The sequence below is a fragment of the Poeciliopsis prolifica genome, unplaced genomic scaffold (genome assembly GCF_027474105.1).
Source record: "Poeciliopsis prolifica strain line A6 unplaced genomic scaffold, Auburn_PproV2 SCAFFOLD114, whole genome shotgun sequence".
Taxonomy (NCBI): Eukaryota; Metazoa; Chordata; class Actinopteri; order Cyprinodontiformes; family Poeciliidae; genus Poeciliopsis; species Poeciliopsis prolifica.
Window position 1 is genome coordinate 665,602 of NW_026562489.1, and position 7,906 is coordinate 673,507.

The window sequence follows — 7,906 nt, forward strand, 5'->3', positions numbered from 1 at the left end:
ACTTCTGGATGTAAACAGGAGCTGGAAAATGTTGCTTATGATAGTCGACTTTTCTAAATAACTCAGAATATAAATGTCACAGCAGGAACATAAATTCACAGAGTTTTAGCATTTTCTCAAACTGAAACTGAGACTTTGAGTTTTGATACCTGAAGAAATAAAATCTCAATTTAGAGTCTTGAAAGCATAATTTAGTTTTGTTGTCAAACTCTGGACAACACTTAGCATCTTTAGCTTGAAATTGAACTGCCAGGCTAACAGTCATTAAAAAATCTTTAAGCATATTCTGTTCCAGTTTGAAAAAAATAAAAATGAAAAGATAAATGCAGCCTCTCGTGTTCACGCATCGTGAGAGAATAATTATCTGATGAGTTGTTCACACAAAGTGCATAAAATGTTTGACACAAAACTCTCCAGAATGAATGGACCTGGAAACATGAAGCCATAAGTGAACATACACTGAATAAAAACATTCACTTCTTTTTTATGATATTTATAATCAAACCTTATTCTGGCTCAAAGTATTGCATTCACTAAGAAAACCCCTTTCTCTATTCCTGGACTTCTTTTACTCAGGATATCAAAATGCACCTTTTTTATTTATTTATTTATTTTTTACATTGGAGTCCATATTTCACACAACCACGAAATCAGAAACACACATGCAGACACCTTGATCCACCACGCCGGAGTGTCTCTGAGAGAATCGAAGATTAAACCAGTGCAGAGGCAGGAGACTGAGAGGGCTGTCTGTAAAACTGAGAAATATTAAAATCCTTGAATACTCCCTTCTTCCTGTTCCTCACAGAAAAAGAAGCAAATATAGGAGGCAGAGAAGCAGATGGCCTGAGAAGAAAGTATAAATTTAGACAGAAACATTGAGAAAGTGAAGGGAAAAGGGCCGACTGGAGTGATGAGGCAATAAAGGCAGAAACACGAGATTAATCTGCAAAACACACATCGGAAAAAACAGAATATTCAAAGAGGAAGATCATTCAACAGAGAGGCAGGAATGAAGTCTGAAGATTGAGCTCTCTCCTGCTGTTACTAGTGGAGGCCTGAGAGATAATTAAGAAGGCAATCTGTGGAACGGCTCATCATTAAACTCAAGATATTTTAGCACGTATTAAGTAATCTCTGACCTTTTCTGACCCTGAACTGATAAGAAATGTAAGTGAACAAACCTTCCAGTATTTCTCATATCCAGATTTTATTTTTTCTTCTCCGTACTTCTGGTATCATTCATGACCCAAAGGGTTTCCTTCCTCTGCTTTATTTATCATCAGCTGTTCTCTTCTTATCCTCTTCTCAGGTTTAGTTTAATATTCTCTTTTCCTCCATCACGTGTCCTTTCTGTTCATCCTTTCCGTGTTTGTCTGCATCCCAGTTTTAACCTCGGCCCTCACCTTCTCTGGAGCCGCTCTAATCCACGAGGATTTTCATAATGACAGCCAGCAGACTCCCAAGGCCTTGCGGGCTTCACGCTGAATTAGCCTGTTAACCACGCACACGCATATTTGAATAAATGAACACACACTGAGATGCCAGCTAACGAGGGAAATCCATCAGCCACTAACAGGGAGCGATGCACCGACGAGACCTTGTGGCGAAATGACGTCTGCTAATCGGGAATGAATGCTGCGAACACAGGAACGGCTCTGAGGAGTTACGACTCCTTTTGATTTGAGACGGTCATGAGGGGCGTCACTCAGGATGACTGGGAGAGACAAACTGGGAGAGACAAACTGGGAGAGACAAAAGAGACAGACCGAACTGGTCTCCATGAGGCTGTGTGACATCGAAATGAACCTGAAGCATGAAAAACAAAAATATCTTCTAGACCTTGGGGTGATTTTTAAATGCAGGTAAATTAATCATCTCATTAAAAAGGATCTATGTTTTTGTTTATTTAGCTTTTCCATTCTCATTTCTAACGTGAATGAAAACTGTCAAGTGCAGGTGGAAGAAACGACGCTTCGTATTTTGGTCAAATTGCTCGTCATGAGACAGTAGTCTGTGCTGTACATTCATTTGTGTCAATGGATCATATTTGTGTGAAGGAGTTGGTTTGTGTGTGTGTGTGTGTGTGTGTGTGTGTGTGTGTGTGTGTGTGTGTGTGTGTGTGTGTGGTGTGTGTGTGTGTGTGTGTGTGTGTGTGTGTGTGTGTGTGTGTGTGTGTGTGAAACCTCTATCTCCTCAGTGCAGCTGGATAGTACCAGATTGCAGCAGAACTATAAATAGTCTCTGAGACACACAAGGAAGGAACACACACCATAAATAAACGTTGATGTTGAGCTTGAACTCAGTTCGCTCTGCCAAACCTGATTAAACTAGAAATAAATCACTCCAACACACATCTGAATGCGTGAACACGTACACACTTTGTGTGTTCAGGTGTTGTTGGCCTTTCCTGTGGCTTTTGGATGTTTGGAGGTGGAAACAATTTGACCAGTGGCATTTGATCTCGACACCTGAAGGCAAACATCTGATTCCAAGTTAAGTAAATGTCAACAGTCCTGTAAGACCTGTTCAATCATTTCACCTGTCTTTCTAACGTAACGTTAGTTTCACATTATGAGGTTTAACAGTTTTACTTTGTAAAGGAAAAAAGGCCCAATTTTTATGGATATTGGATCCAGTTATTTCTTGTTTCTTGATTTAATCTCTTCCAGGACCGGCATTAAATATATATATATTTCCAGATTTTATTCTGTCTTTCATTCTCTAAAGGATGAAACTGTCCACATTTTTTCACAGTAAATAAATAAATCGTAGTCACATCTGTAACAAAGATTTTCAGATTTCCCTGTCTTGATTTGCCTCATCCACAACTCTGAGGAGATCAGATTTTAATATGAAGGTTGCACAATTTCCCACATGTCATGAGGAGGTTTGTCTTCTAACAAGTTGTAGAGTTTTGGGTTTTGCATCGTTTATGAAGTAAACAAACTTCAATTTAGAAATGTAACATTTTAGCTGGGAAAAATAATCATTTTGAAAATAGAAAATCTGTGGGAAAATGTCATTTGAAATTGAGGAAAACATTAAACTTTGTAACTGCTTCGTGCTGATGGAGAGGAAACATACCAGGGTCTTAAACAGGAATTCCTGCATTAATGAGGAGGAAATAATGAGTTCCTGTTTCAATGTCTGAATTTCATTAAGCCGAGTAAATCGGTGCTGCCCTGGTGTTTAATAAAGATGTTGTGGAATATATGCAGAAAGTTCACATTAATCTGATAAACATAATGACATTCAATCCATTAGGCAAACAGCATGAAGGGCTGAACTGGGATGCCTCTGTTGGGGTTTGGTTTGTCTGTTAACTTAAGTCAACACATTGTTTACTGGTGGGACTGTTTTAACCTCATTAGCCTCAGACTGGCCGATTAACATTTTGCTCCTGGGTACAGAGAAACAACAATTACCGATCGTTATCAGCATTTATTTAAATAAGGAAGCAGTAAGTGCTTTGTGTTAGCAAACAAAAGGTCAGAAATTAGCAGAGAGAAAAGCTGCGTGTCTGTGTGTTTGGCCTGTGTACAAGACACTGCGTAGTAATCGGTATAATTACATAAAAGACTATTTATATATTCTATTCTTTTTGCTGTTTAGTTTTAATAAAACTTGCATTGTTATGGTTGTAAGCAATAATAAACGGTTTAATTTAATGAGATGGGGTTTTTCATTATAACTGCATGATTCAATGAGTGAATAATCAGTGATTTTAGTGAGCAATAACACTCTGTGTGTCCTTACAGGTATTATCGTGTAATTGAACATAAATGAAGATAATTAAAAAATGAACAAGATGTCAGAAAAAATCTCTTTTATATAAAAATTTACATTTGTAACAAAATATCTCTAACAAAAGTTTGACTGCGTATCAAAACAAAGCTCTTGCACTGGACTGACGAGGACTGACCAGATTTCCCACCCAGATAACCCAGATACCCCGGCTTGCCCACCCAGATACCCCGGCTTGCCCACCCAGATACCCCGGCTTGCCTCCAGCAGCCCCAGAAAATATGTCACAACACATTACTGTAGATTATGATCCACAAAGCAGAACATAGACGGGAAAAGCCCATCCTCAGCATTGATGAAGCATTGCTGATATTTATACAGTTCACTGGTCGCTCCTATTTGAGCTTTTAAAACATTTACAAGTCTTATTTTATTTTTGCAAAAAAGAGTTAGAATTAAAAGCAGAAAACGCAACGGAGATCCAACAAATCCATCGCTGTATAAATGAATGAAATTTTCATGACTTGGTGTATTGCTCTATTCTGCAAGTTATGCAAAAAGTACATAGCAGTAAATCACCAGCACATTTACAAAAACTATTTATTAAAAGAGAGAGCATTTATAAATAGTTCAGAGATGAAAAGGAATTGGAACTAAACCAACTGAACGTTTTTCTGTTTATGGAAAAATAAAGAAACCAAAAAGAGACAAATATTTACATTTTATAAATATAACTATCAAGGTATTGGGTCAGTAGAAAGCTGATTATATGCCCTGCTTTGTGTTTGAATATGTAACTATATGAATAGTTTAGCTCTTTATGTTGAAGCTAATTGGCTTTTGAGGGAAGGACGAGACTCAGACGTTTTTTCTTCAACCTCCTTTTCATAACTTTGTGACTTGTTCATTTTAAAGCCTATATGGATGAACTAAAGAAAACCTGGTGGAGGTTTGGCTGACTGCAGTACAGGATGGAAAACATTTTATTCAACTCCCAGGAAATCTGAAAAAAAAAACACAAAATCAAACTTCTAGGCAACAAACTGGAACACTTAAAAATAATAGAAAAAAAATGAATCTTCATGCATGTCAACAATTTCCATGAAAGAAGTGTACCCAAAGCTCAGCTCAGCTAATTAACAACAAAAAGGAGGCAGTGATGTGGCAGGATTTCACTGACAGATCCCTGTTTGTGTTGGAGTGTGCGCCGCTGATTGGACCTCAGCGCTCACTTGCTGCGCCGCTCCTGTTGTGCTGAATCACAGTGTTTCTGTGTGATAAGGGAACAACAAGCTGAATGCTAACAGGATGATTGAAGATGGTGGTAATTAGTGTCTCACGTTCGCTTTGGAACGAGATCTGTTAGCATGTGGCATGCAATTGTCTGCACCCGTTGTTGGTGGGCAACATGTTGTGTTAAAGTATACATACGTAAGTGTGCTTCAGCTTTTGCATTCATTTCCCCGACTGCATGTGCTTGTGAAGAAAAAACTGAGCCGTGCTCCCTTTTGAATTCTACAGATGTTATCTGGGTGTGCATGTGGGAGGATGAAATGTAAAGACAAGCGGCAGCAAATTTATCTCTGTCACCGTTGTGCATCTTTCAGATTGTTTGCTGATTTTAGTTATTTATCTCTGTCTCCTTTTCTGTCTCTCTTGTACTGTCTGTGAGGCAGGCTAATCTCTTTTCACATTAAGACACAGCATGTTAAAGCGTGGAGCTGCACCGTGTGCCAAGATTTGAATTAAGTTGTGAATTTGGTAATGAGCAGAAATGCTTCCTGCTGTAAGCGGTCGTACGTTTTCCTTTGAGAGGTAAGAAACAAGCAACTTTTGGAAGGTAGCTTCGCACAAATTGAATTTCAAATTCTTGACAATGTAGAGAGTTGCAAGCTTTCGCTTTTTTATGGAATCTGGTCTTTGGTTGCAGGAAATGTGCAGAAGCTCTTTTCTTTTTAACTAAAAACACACATTTGCTGCCAACTGTGCCTTTAATTCACGTAGCTGTTTTCTTCCCTTACTTGATCTATGGGTATCATGTTAGGGGTTGTATTTGTACACAATTACAGAATAAAATCTTATTTTTGCTCATTTCAGTCCAATATCTTATTGTTTTGTGTTTTTTTAAGAAACTTGAGTCATATCTCCAAAACTCAGAGGAGAAACCGATGCTGTTTCTACATAAGAATCAACTCAGCAAACAACCAAATAATGATCATTTTTTAAACTTTCTGTTTTATTTTGGCAGTTTTAGAGCTACACATTCTCCAACTAACTTTTTAATGCATAACAGGAGAAGGAATTCAGCGGTTCTCCAGTATTTGAGGGGGTTCAGACTCACAAATGCTTGACTCCAGCAGAACTTCTTATTTTGATATTTCAAACACCAAGTGCATCTTATTAAGCACTAATATGTGCATAATTAACACTACCGCACTATCACAATGTTATTACATTTAAATTTGATTCACTTTTTGAATAAATAGGTCCTGTCATGATTTTATATGTCATGTTCTGGCTCTCTGAGAACATTTACATCGTAGCATCAGTTACTCTGATTCTGCTCTGTAACATCACGGCTCCATCCGCCAAACCAGCCGGATATAATGCTGGCAATCTTCATGAGACAGAAATCTATTATAGGGCAAATTGCATCTTATGTACTAAACACAACAGGACATAAAGTTGCTTTGCTGTAAAAATGGAAAAGCCTCGTTATAAACGGCAGTGGTTTCGTGGAACAGAGGAAACATTTAATACCAACAGTGAGAAACTGATCTGGAAAAAGCAAATTACAAAAATCAGTTTGCATTAATTCTTGTCCCAGAAGGTTTTATTATTTTACCCAGGAATTATTAAATTATTATTCTGGAAAACCCCAGAATAAAAATGACTTTTTAAATAAATGTAATTTGTAGAAGTTTGGAAAGAGTCTTTTTCCACATTCAGAGACGATTTGCCTTTTATCATCTTTTCCTTTCTGGATGTCATTGTTCATGTTTTCATTTTGAACTCTAGTCCAATAACTGCTCCTCTCTATCAGAAGATCTTGGTAAAAGTTGATCAGCTAATGAACTTAAAATTAATTGAAACATGATTTTTTTCATCATTAGATTGAAATTTCAATTATTCTGGTTTCCAATAAAAACCCAAACTTGTATGCATCAGAACATTTTCATGTTAAATAAGATTGTTAAAAAACAATATGGAAAGAGGAATATGCTCTTGATATTTGGTTTGACCTCCGTATGCATGAATTACTGCATCAATGCAGCGTAGCATGGAAGAAATCAGTCTGTTTTGTGTTCAGGAAGCCCTGGTTTCTGTGACACCTGCCTACAATATCAGATTGAGGTGAAATAATCCTTAGATCTTTAACTTGGACGTATTTTCATTGCTCCTAGTTTGGTGACTTGGCAGTCTGTCTCCTGCCCTTTGCTCCTCGGGTCCATCATTAATGCAGAGCTCAGCTGAAGCAACAGCTGTATAAAAAGCTCCAGACAATGAAGACGTGTGTTGGGCTCAGAAGTGGACCTGGCTCCTGTGAGAGGAGTGATAGTGATGGTTTTAGCTCTGAACGTTGGCCTCTTGTGAGCGAACGCTGCCCATATCAGAGGATGGAGTTTGGTTATGTGTTTACTCTGAAAATCTCATCTCCTCTGAATCAATACTCCATTTACCAAAAGCTCACAAGACTCAAGCTGAGTAAGGAGTGCCGTACTGCTGTCTCTCGCTCCCGCCTCTTCCACGCCTGGTTCTGTGCACTTTTCTTTCATGTTCTTTGTTTTTTCTTCTTTTTTTGTCTTGTCTTTCATTGTGAGACTTTTTTCTGAAACTCAGTTGTTTAGATTTTTGTCATTGTTATTGCACCGCTTTCCTTTTTCAATTGTACATTTTCCTCGCTGTTTGTTCTCTTCATCTGCTCTTTGGCCTGCATCCTGATTTATTTCTGCTCTTTAATCTCTATTCATTACTTCCTGTGTTTGATTGGTTTCGTCTGTCTTTCCCTCCCCCACTTTGTCACTTTTCTCACCTTCTTATCTTTCATTTTTCATCAGGTTTACATCAGGATCACATCTTTTTCTTTGTTTTAGCCTCTTGTCATCCTTTTCACATTTCCTTCGCACTCCTTCATAATCCCTCCATCCACTCCTCATGT